We start from the raw sequence: 11,789 nt of genomic DNA on the forward strand, positions 1-11,789 counted from the left end.
TTTCTAATCTCATTAGAATAGGATATCAAATATCCAATTTCATAAAATCAAATTTTACAAAAAGAAAATTTTGGTAATTAATTGTTTCAAAAATCTTATTTTCGAAAATATCGAAATTGCCCACTACACGACGATCATCGGGTCGGGACAGCCATATGCAGCCACACGCCCAGTCGCGTCCAGTCAAGTCCAACTGCACACCCAGTCGAGACTTGCAACCAACATTGGCTGAATTGATGCAACGACCAGCGACCAAAAAACCACCCGAGACCATCCCAGGTGCATCCAGCAGCCGCTAGCCGCGGCGGTACATAGCCTATGACGACCATCTCGGGCTGTTCATGAACCAAGAGAATGAACCGATTTGAATTCTCTAGGGCCAGTTACGAGAAACAATTTCTTGTATCCAATTCGATACCGATTCATTAAACACTTTAATAAATCACAATCAACACAAAAATTAGGCACAAATTATGTATCTAATCGAATAGAAGGAAGGCTCTGATACCACTGTTAGAAAATCGAGCACGGTAGCAGCACAAAAGTTAAATTATGGTAAAAATCAAATTTTTATCACGTGCTCATTTAATCAAAAACTTCAAGATCATATCTTGACATAAGAATCGCCTTTTAAACGAATAGATAACATCACCTATCGAATCCTCCAGAAAAGTTTAAACTTTTATACTAACATTGTTAATTCGAGTCGATCAAACTAACCGTCCAAGTGTCCGCCCTCTAGTTCGTCTACACGAGCACGTCTCCACCGAGATTGAGTTCCTCTCTACCCATACACTCCGATCTAGGTCATCGGTCTCGAACAGAATCGTCACGGAATGAAAGGATCTCTTCAAGAATGTCAAGGACAGCATCGAAACGCCAAACCAGAGCCGAGAAGAACTCCGATCAGCCTTGGGTTTTGTGTGGCTGAGTTGCTGTAATTTCTCAGCCGAAAACCACTCTCTTTTTCTCTAATATCGAGTCTTATTGATCGATTACATTATAGGGTTATCTATAAGAACATATCTATATATATCTTTACCATAAGGACTAAAATGTAATTATTAATTAATCAACATTAATTAATAAATCACAAATGAGTCATCACGCTTAAGCCATCCAATGGCTTGCCCTTGTTGTAAGAAAGAAAGATAAAACAAGTCATTGACACGAGTTTCCATCAATAGACAATCTATTTATAAAAACTCTCCAAATAAGGAAACTATCATATTCCCTTAATGAGATTTAACATCGATATTGAACTCCGCTTCAGGATGTGTTAGCACCCTTGCAACCACATTGTAAGCCTCGTTCGATAATTAATTCTTAATTAACTACCTTAATTATAATTAATTCTTTTATCGGTTTAGACATGTTCAATGTGTGTGACTAACTAGGTTCATCATCAAATGACAATGAGATTATAGTATCAACTCATTTGACACTACCAAAAACTATTTTTATAACCAAAAGCATAATTCTCAAAATACCATCGGTTCCCAAAGTTCACGAGTGACACCTAGCAGCATATCGTGACAATCCAAATGATGACGAATGTATATTGAAACATTCTAATGAACCTCTGATCGTATATGTCATGCATTGAATCCCTTCACTACAAGATTCCGATCTAACCAGAGTTACGGTAAATGCCAAACTCTATAGCCAATCATATGGACTCTCTGATTTCATTCTTAGATATGTAGTACTTGAATAAAAACTCTTTTCTATTCGAATCTATCTACCTCAGCCGAGGATTTCTCGATCCAGAACAAAACTCATATCCATAGGACCTTTTCCCTGTTTACTCAGGTTAGCGAATCCCGTCTTGATCGGACACCTAACTCCAAGTATAACTAATTAGGATCACTATCTACCGAATACTCATGGTAAGCACAAATACATTAGCAGTAGCAAAACCTAATCACCTATACTTGAGATAGCGTTTCATCTCAGGTCTAAGGACTATATGCACTAATACGATCCAGATAACATTCATTGACATTAGGAAATTATCGTATGAATATTATCTGCACGTCATGTTTGACTACTTATCATATAAGTATCAACATATCTATCATGATAATAGTTATAAGATAGCATGAAACTCACTACTCCATATTCATTAGAATCTGTATACTAATCATGGAAATAGATAGAGGTGACGATCTATCTAGAGAAATACTGTCCAGTTAAATCTCCTACGATTGTGAATAGTTTAAAGATATTCTTACCGAATTATTTCGTCACTCATATTCTTAACTCTTAAGAATAAAACATTCAAAATATTTTGAGGACTTTATTTTAATAAACATAAACAATATACAAATAATAGAATAAACTTTATTGTTATAAAAAGAATTATCCAAATATATAAATCAAGCTCTAGGACTGTACCGCCACCGGCTGTGATCATGACATGCACGGGCTGGAGAGAAGGTAGCTTGGGACATACTCGAATTGAGGGAGCCATGGGTCGAAAAGGACAGAGGTCGGGGACTGCCTTTCGCGACTACGAGCGAGCTCAGCTGCATCTCGCAACCTGTGTGGGTCAGAAACATTCGAACCACGACCTCGAGACATAGCGGTCGACCCCTGCATGACTGCAATAGCACCGCTAGAACCGGATGGGTTGCAATCGAGCGAACCCACGCTTGTGACCACTGGCCACTGCTATGGCTGGTCTCAATTGCTTCCCCAGTGACGGGCTGGGATCACCGTTGCCCCGGGCGTGCATGCAGGCTGTTATCTTTGGCTGCCCAAAGGGTTAGCTCAGCCATTGATGCCCACAATTCATGCCACCTCGATCCGACCCTTAAGCCCCGTAGAACTTAACGAAACTTGAATTACAGTCGTTTGAAAGCAAAATGCAAGATACAAATTGAATTTGCAGATCTTCATCAACTGAATCCATCGCATCATCACAGTAAACAACAAATCACAATTGCCACAAACAAACTTCAATGTTCAACGACAACAACTTGCATGCATCAAGCACTAACCCGAATTCTTTATTAGTAATTTAATAAAATTCCCAGTAAATTAATAGGAATCCTAGTAATTTTCTCTGATTGTAAGATGCAACTGATTTTGTCGGAGAAAATTCATTTCCTTCCGCTGTAAGGAGCTCATTTTCTCCTTCTTGAAGTTTCTGATAAGAATATTGAAAAAGCAAATAATGTCCCCACAACTACGGTGGCAATTCGTGTCGTATTATGTTTACACGTATCGTATCTAAACGAATTCGTATTATCGAAATCGTAAACCGTATATGACACGATTATTAAACGAATCAAGTTTTGAAAACACGAACCCGACATATTTATATCCGTGTCAATCTGAACGCGACATGTTTAAAACCGTTTATCGAAACGTAATCCATACACGACACGATTATTACACGTATGAAATTTTGAACATGCCCCGTTTATCCGTGCCAACCCGGTTACCCGGACACGTTAACACGACTTGTTTATCTGTTCAACCCGATTACTATGACACCTTAACACGACCTGCTTAAACATACCTAGAATTTATGTCAAAATTCCATTCCAGTCATGGGGCATAAAAATTTTAAGGAAACATAAGGTAACAAACCATAGAGATCTGAATTCTTCCTCTCTGGAAGCAAACAAAGAAGGAGCCGTGGAGCACCAGGAAGCTTAGACTGTATCTCCTCATTCATTTTCTCCACTCTACCAACGGGGAGCATCGTAAAACCATGTTTTCTTAGCAAAATCACCAGATACATCAAAATCAAGATTCATCGTTGTATCGAAATGCCATCGAAATGCCGATAACAATGCACAGGACCCGTCTATGAAAAAGGACAAGTTTCAGCAACATTCCACTGCAGCCACTGAACCTAAGAACAGAGCAAACTCAAGCAAAAGGGTGCCACCTGAGACGAGCAAGAACCCACCTCAAATCTGCCATGGAAGACCAACAGGGAAGCTCACCATGGCTTAACCTCAAATGTCAAGAATGTATCTATTTTTTGCTGAATGTATCTAAAGCACAAGACTCGCACGAAAAAAGAAAAACCCAGATGACAGAAGACTCCAGTGACCATATCTGAAGTAGAGTAGATAGAGCCTTCTCCCAAGTCACAAGCAAGAGCTTAACTCAGATCAAGCATCCGCCGTAGCCAACCACAAGCGAGCTCAGCACCCTTATCTACGGCAAAAAGGTCTCTGTCAGTGACAACATTGCCAAGATTTAAGTTCATAACACTCACATAACAAAGAAATATTAACTTTTCAAAAGGAAAAGCCTCACTAATGGTTGAAAAAGTTTCACAAAATCTCCACCTTAGAACTCTGTAAAATCAAATAGTCACAATCTCATATTCTAACAAGGGTAAAAGCTTCTCCTTTGAACCAAGGCAGACCGAAGCAAACAACCCCTTGTTGCCCCTCTGATGAAATATCAACTATCTCACAACGTGGCGTGGATCGAATAAATATCAACCTCACAAAGAATTGGAACCCATAGTACAGAAGAGTGAAACTTGAACAAAAGACATTTGCTCTAATAAGGAAATACAATGACCCCCAAACAGACATTCTGTTTTCTCCTGTAAAGGTAAAAATCGAACTAAAAGCTGTAAATCCTCTTTTTTCTTTTTTTTCTTTTTCTACAGTCTCCTCTAATCACTGGACAAGAATCGAGATCACTACATTTTCCCAGGGATGAACAGAATATCATCTGTGAGCAGTAACCAGTGTTTCGAAAGATCTTTTTTTTCCCCCATGAAAATCGAAAACCCTAACTTCACAATCGGCTAACCCTAACTTCAAAATCGACTCAACTCAACTGAAATTCAACTAATTAACATGTAATTCGACTATCTCAGCTGAAATACGAAACCCTTTCTTCAAAATCGACTAACCTTGAGTTGTGAGGGGAGGTCTACGAGCGTGAGAGAGAGGAGATGAGGCGGTTGCGACCGGGAGACTGAGGCGGCTTCCAAGGGCGGAGAGCTGAGAGAGGTGAGAGCGGAGGGCTCGAGCATCGCGAGCTCAAAGTCGAGGGCTCGACGGTCGAGGGCTCCAGGTCGCGGTCGAGGCCTCGAGGGTCCCGGGCTCTAGGTTGTGCGTCGCCGGTTCGTCTTCATCTCCGTCTGTCGACACTGAGAAGTGAGAGTCTGAGCGAGAGTGAGTGCTGAGGAAGACAGAAAGTGAAAAATTAGCAAGTAGGGTTAGAAACTTTAGAATAGACGCACGCCGGTGGAAAGCCGAAGGGGGAAGCCTGGAAGGAAATTTAGGTTGCGTTTGGTTTCATAGTAAAATTTTAAAATCAGATTTTGATTTTGATTTTGAGTTGTATAAATGGGACCCACCCTTTGACTTTGTATGAGTTATGTTGTTTTGTTGTGGAAAAAAAATGGTATAAATGATGCCCACTCTTTGACTTTGTATGAGTTATTTTGTTTTGTAATTGGTAGAATTAAGTTATAATTGTGATTCTAAAATTGCATCTTGAAATCAAACAGGCCATTAGTAATGATATTTTGATAAATTTAGTTATATAAATGGATTAATGGATTATACGATTAAACAACATAATTAAACCCGTTTAAATAAATAGATTTAATTGTGTATAATTGGATTATAAGGATTGAACTCGATAAGAGACGTTTATTAATCGTATCTAAACGGATTGGACATGTTTAGAACGAATATAAAAAATGTCCAATCCGGACCCGTTTAACTCTGTCTCGTATTTATGTCGTGTTATCGTATCGTATCAAATACTGCAAACCCTACCCACAACCCTCTCCTTAAAAAAAAAAACAAATAATTGACCCCCACCCTAGCCCTTGTCTTTCCCCGTCAGTCTCCCACCTGTGAAGAGAACACGCATAGGGCCATACTATTAGTAAAAATATGTTCGAATTTTGAAAACACGGAGGGAAGATGGAGAATTCTATGGTTCAATCAATAAAATTGACTGTACTATCAAGTAAATTATTAAAAATGAAGTATAAGATAAGTGCTTTACGGTAAAAGTAAGTAAAATTCATTGAAATTTGTGCATTTCATTTCAAAATTTGATGGTAGGATTGATTTGTAAGTTAAAATCGCTTTGATTTTAATTTTAATTTTAATTCAACACACTACACAGTAAAAATACACATTTCTCAAGTCAAAAATTTTAACTTTAACTTTAACTAAACACACTACACAACAAAAATATACGTTTTCCAAGTCAAATTTATAATCTCAACTCTTTTGTCATTTTTCATAATCAAAATCAAAATCAAAGTTATTTTAACTTTAAAACCAAACGCACTATGAATGTTTTACTTTGTAATATAAGTGATTTATTTTGAAATTTATGCAACTTACTTTCTTTATTAGTAATTTACTAAAATTCCAAGTAAATTCCTATGAATCTTAAATTTTGTTTGATTTTATAATATAATTTTAATTTCACTTCACTTATCTTCAATTCAACAACACAATCATTACTTTTAAACACTCTACTCCACTTTCTTTCAACTATTCATTACTTTTTCACACCTTTTCTCATAATTCAACAATACAATCATTACAAATCAATTAAAATCAAAACTCAATTCTAAAACCAAATACAATACTTCCGGAGAAAATTCATTTGCTTTCGCTGCAAGGAACTCAGTTTCTTCTTCTTGAAGTTTCTCATAAGAACACTGAAAAAGCAAATAATGACCCCACCCCACCCCACTCCAACTTTCAAAAACCGAAAAAGCAAAGCTAGCCCTTGTCTTTCCTCATCTGTTCCCCACCCGAGAAAGGAAGATGCATAGGGCCATAGCATTAGTAAGAATATATGCTCGTCTTTCCTCGTCAGTCCCCCACCCATGAAGAGAAGACGCATATATATATAGTGCTCAACGCATATATGTGTATATATATATATATATATATAGTGTTTTTCGAATCTTTTCTCATAATTCAACAGTACAATCATTACAAATCAATTAAAATTGAAACTAAACTCTACTAAACTCTAAAACCAAACACAATATAAATTTTTCTGGAAAAAATTCATTTGCTTTCGCTGCAAGGAACTCAGTTTCTTCTTCTTGAAGTTTCTCATAAGAATACTAAAAAACCAAATAATGACCCCACCCCACCCCAGCTTTCAAAAAACGAAAAAGCAAAAGCTAGCCCTTGTCTTTCCTCATCTGTCCCTCACCCGGGAAAAGAAAACGCATAGGCTATAGTATTCGTAAGAATATATACTCGTCTTTCCTCGTCAGTCCCCCATCCATGAAGAGAAGACGAATATATGTGTGTATATATATATATATATATATATAGTGCTCTTCGCTCTCCACTCTCATGCCAAGTCCCCAAAATTCGTTGGTTGTTGGCCCTTCTCCATCTGTGCCGCATCTCCCTCGGCCCCTCCCTGTCCCAGTCCGCTAGCTGTAGGCTGTTCAAGATTCCGTCGATCGCCCCTCGGCTCCTAACACCCCTCACCACCGCTACCTCTGTGCCGAGTAGGTTTTTCTTTTCTTTTCTTTCTTTTCTTTTTTCCTAATTTTTTTTTTGTTTTCGCGGTGCTTCTCTTTTAGGTTCCCTTTTGTCTTGATCGATTATGTTTAGTCCTCGAAAAATCTCTGCAATATTCGATTCTCTGCAGTTTGTAAGCTTAATTAATTTGTCTTGATGTGTGGCTGCTAGTAAGTAAATTTCTCGTCTGTCGGGCAAGAATGAATTTTGATGTTCATGATTTACGGATTCAGAGAGGGAGGCTAAGGTTCACATTAACCAGCCGAATTGGAGTGGCGAGGCCCTCGTATTCCTTTTCCCGATTACAAGAGAGCCACATGAACTTAATACCGAGGCTCCGTACCCCTTACTTTGAATGTGTTGCCTTTGATTTGAATTCCCATAAAGAAAAACGCCTAAATTTGCTGCTTATGAGTTATGTTGTCCATTTAGGCGTCTCTCTCAAATATTCTCTTCATACTCATTAACTGTTTTTTTTGTCCGATTGTAAATTCTGTCTGTTTATCAAGACACATTATTACTTAGCAGTGAGTAGTGAAGTGTCATTTTCTGGCCCTTGATTCTTTCAATTACTCCGACACACACATTCCCCGTGGTTCTGCTATCATGACGTGGAGCCTCGATAACTCCCATGTGTGGGAGCCATAAGATCCTGCGGAGCCTGCGCACATTACCCATCTGTGACCATGACGTGATGTATTGATATGACTTTAAACCTGTTTAATTTCTCAAATTAATTTTAAAATTTTAACTTTAATTTTAATTTTACTCACTATACAATAAAAAATTAACAATACAATTATTACTTTTTTATTTTTTCAAAAATTTTAACTATTCAATTTAATTTTTAATAATAAATTATTTCAACTATTCATTATTTTTTTCACAATTCAACAATACAATCATTACTTTTTTTCAACTTGTGCGCACCCAAATTTCGTCTCGTCGGGGTACGCATGCGCGCGCCTAAATGCAACGCGGCTTGGAAGTGTCCACCTTCCCGGGGACGAGCGACGGACGCACGTGAGAAGGAGTCGCCACTACCTGTTTATGACCCAAAAGTCGAGGGCTGATGAGTCGCCAGGGTCTAGGGGTATGGATACACCTAGTATGCTAAGGCAATGGTCTTGTACGGAACTGGAAATTTCGAATTCGGGACTTCTATTATGTGTGGGCCTATATCTCACACGCCCTTTCGGTACTCTAACTTGTTAGGATTTATTTACCGCATGATTTAGGGTTGCACTCGACTCGCCTGTTTTGACACTGTAAATTCGAAGAGACACCGTAAAAGACAAGCTACAGTGACTAAATCCCGGTCGGTTCGCATTCGGTCATTATTTCACTCATGCTCACCGTATGGTTTTGGAAAAGACTAAAAATTAAATTAAATGCGCACTCGGTATATAGGGGCATTGGACCCCGTGATCGAAGGTTATGGGCGTTGGACCCAGTGTGAATCGAGTCCTAAAGGATCGGGCTCGATCCACATAACAAACAAGTACAAAAATGTAACAAGCAAACTCAAATAAACAAACAATGGGGTTTTTGTTATTGTCGAATTTACGTGAATTAACCGATTCATGTGAGATTTTAATTAAAGACACATTCAAATATTTCAAGCACACAAATATGGACAAAATGATCACAATAAAATAAAATACAATCGCATATGATCATATATCAATCACGATCATAATGCACATCTCATAAATTGCTCAAACATCGAATTAAAAATAGTTTCGAAAGGACAGGGACTGATTTGGGAATTCGGCTAAAAATCTCGAGGATTGATTTGGGACAACTTGAAAAGTTTTCTGGACTAATTTGGAACATCTGAAAAGTTCTATGGCTGAATGGGAATTGAAAATGGCCTGGGACTTGATTGAAACAAATTTTAAAATTTGGGATTGATCTAAAAAAATGAAAAATATCATCGAAACTGAACTGAAACAGATTGAAAAGTGATCATCATAATTAATATCTTAATCCATTTCATGCAATTTCCCATTTTTATTAAGCAAATCAACTTCAATTAATATCTCATTTGCGAGTGAGACGTCGCAATGTGATTCATTTCTTCTCTTAAGCCAAGTCATTGTCATTAATCCCTTTGATATATATATATATATATATACGTACATATACACGCGCATTTTCATTTCTTTCACTCTTCGTTCTGTCTTCTTTCTTTTTCTTATCCGATTGCAAATGATCAGCACCTATATATATATATATATATATATATACACACACGCGCGTGCACATTTCATTTAAAAAGAAAGGAAAATGACAATGCTTGAATGATTCCATTAATTATCCTATCATGCTCCTAAGTGAATCAATCTATCTTCATGCAAATTTCACGAAAAAAAAAATCGAATCTCATGGACATCCAATAACATTCAATCATTAACTTCATAAACCATAACCTTCATGAATTGTTCCTAATGCAATGGACTAGTTCATCATTTCAGTTTTCCTTAGAGCTAAATGAATACCATAGCCGAGAATCGGGAGCTTAGTCATGACATTAAGGTTCAAAGTCTCATACCTTTTCCAAGCTATTGTCGAGAATTACGGTGCAAGCTTCGAGATATGACTCCGGGAGACTCGAGGGGAAGGTCAATGTCGGCTGCAACTGCTCAACACAGCAATAGCCTGCAAAGAAAAGGGAAAAGGTCAGGAAGTTCGGGAATTCGGAGCAACAGCACGATCGCCCAGGATGCAACGGAGGAGGGGCTGCGGTGACGTCCGGAATGGGGGCAGCGGCAACGCAAGCGGCTTGCAACACAACCACAGCGGCTTCACGGAGAGAAACAAGAGTCGGGCCGCATCAGGGAGCTCGAGGGGCGACTAAGGAAGAGCTAGACGCTAGGAGGAAAAGAAGGAGTGTGTGAGGGAGAGAATCAGCTGAGGGGCACCGTGAGCAGCAGGAAGAGGGAGCTGCGGAAAAAAGGAGTCCTGAGCTGGGGGGAAACTCGTGAGCTGAAGGAGACGGGGGAGGTAAGGGAGTGTTGTTGCGGCTAGGGTTTTTTCGAGGAAGTCAGCCTTTTCAGGAAAGGAGGCCACTAGAGGAGAGAAGTCAGGGTACTGTGCTAGCTGTCACCAACAGTCCCTGAGCTGATCTGAATATTCCGAATTTTATTGAATTTCTCATGAACCTTTCGGTCTATTTGATATTTTTCCTTGATCTCCCCATGAGTTGGGCACATCCTCGTAAAATTTGAAGATCGTTCGACCTCGGGAAGTTCCCGAAACAATTTTTCTTTGACAGCTGGCCCGAACCGGGAGATTTGGTTATGATCTGTGAGAATATATTCGATTCTGTACTAATCTAGTCAAAAATATCTCCTATTTCTTTTTATTTTCTGAATTTTCAGTGAATTATGAATCCAATGACGTTGGCCATACTTGAAAATACGAAGAATTAAATTTTTTTATGGATTTTCTCTCTCGACTGACAGAGTCTGTCCCAGTTTAACAGTTTCGGGCATGGTGCGCTCAAAAATTCATAACTCTCTCTCCGTATTGAATCTTGGAATGAACGACCCGTCAAATTGAACCTAACTCGATTTCCTAGGTCAAGCATATGAAATTCACCCTTTTAGGTACATGATTGACCGTGATATGATGCGTCGAATCCCTTCTATTTGGGCACCCCAGCTCCCACGAATTTTATCTTTTTACTCAAAAGGGCTCTCGACCTGATTTTTGCATTGAAATGTCCCTAACTCACCAAACCTTGATCTAAAAATATCGAACTTAGTTCTAGGATCCACGAAAATAGTCGTTCTCATCGAAGAAAATGATACAGAGACGTGATTTCCCCTTTTTCCATTGCCTTCGGTTCGAATATTGATAATTCGTGCCTTACTCTTCGAGATCAATTGTGTGTGCTACAAAATTCCATATGTTGCCCTCACCATTTTTTTGTTAGAGTTGTGGAACCCTAGTCAGGAGTCTTGTTGATGTCATATCCTAGAGCCGGTGGACCAAAATGGGGTGCTGACACAACTATTCATTACTTTTTTATACCTTTTCTCATAATTCAATATCACAATCATTAGAAATAAATTAAAATCAAAACTCGACTCAATTCAACTCAAAAATCAAACACACTATAAGTCATGCTAGAATTTTATATGTTTCCCGTAAGATTTGTTAAGATTTGGTATCGTTACTTTTGATAATTTCTAATCCATACAGTCTCTGTATATTGAAATTTAACACTTTCGGAAGCTTCATATGCTATTCTCTAGGTAACTCTTCTCCTCTTCCTAATTT

The 11,789-nt window shown here is 38.4% G+C and overlaps 2 long non-coding RNA genes across 2 annotated transcripts; one reads left to right on the forward strand and one right to left on the reverse strand.

Annotated features, from left to right (window-relative positions):
- Positions 1-3,648: 3,648 nt before the first annotated feature.
- LOC116207996 lies at positions 3,649-5,206 on the reverse strand. Its single transcript, XR_004156993.1, has 2 exons — positions 4,892-5,206; positions 3,649-4,176 (listed from the first exon to the last, which is right to left on the reverse strand). It is a non-coding gene; the product is annotated as an uncharacterized LOC116207996 (long non-coding RNA).
- A 1,941-nt stretch (positions 5,207-7,147) lies between these two features.
- On the forward strand, positions 7,148-8,047 carry LOC116207997. The gene is made up of 2 exons (XR_004156994.1): positions 7,148-7,489; positions 7,736-8,047. It is a non-coding gene; the product is annotated as an uncharacterized LOC116207997 (long non-coding RNA).
- The last annotated feature ends 3,742 nt before the right edge of the window (positions 8,048-11,789 follow it).

This window comes from Punica granatum, chromosome 5 (genome assembly GCF_007655135.1).
Source record: "Punica granatum isolate Tunisia-2019 chromosome 5, ASM765513v2, whole genome shotgun sequence".
In the NCBI taxonomy this organism is placed as follows: Eukaryota; Viridiplantae; Streptophyta; class Magnoliopsida; order Myrtales; family Lythraceae; genus Punica; species Punica granatum.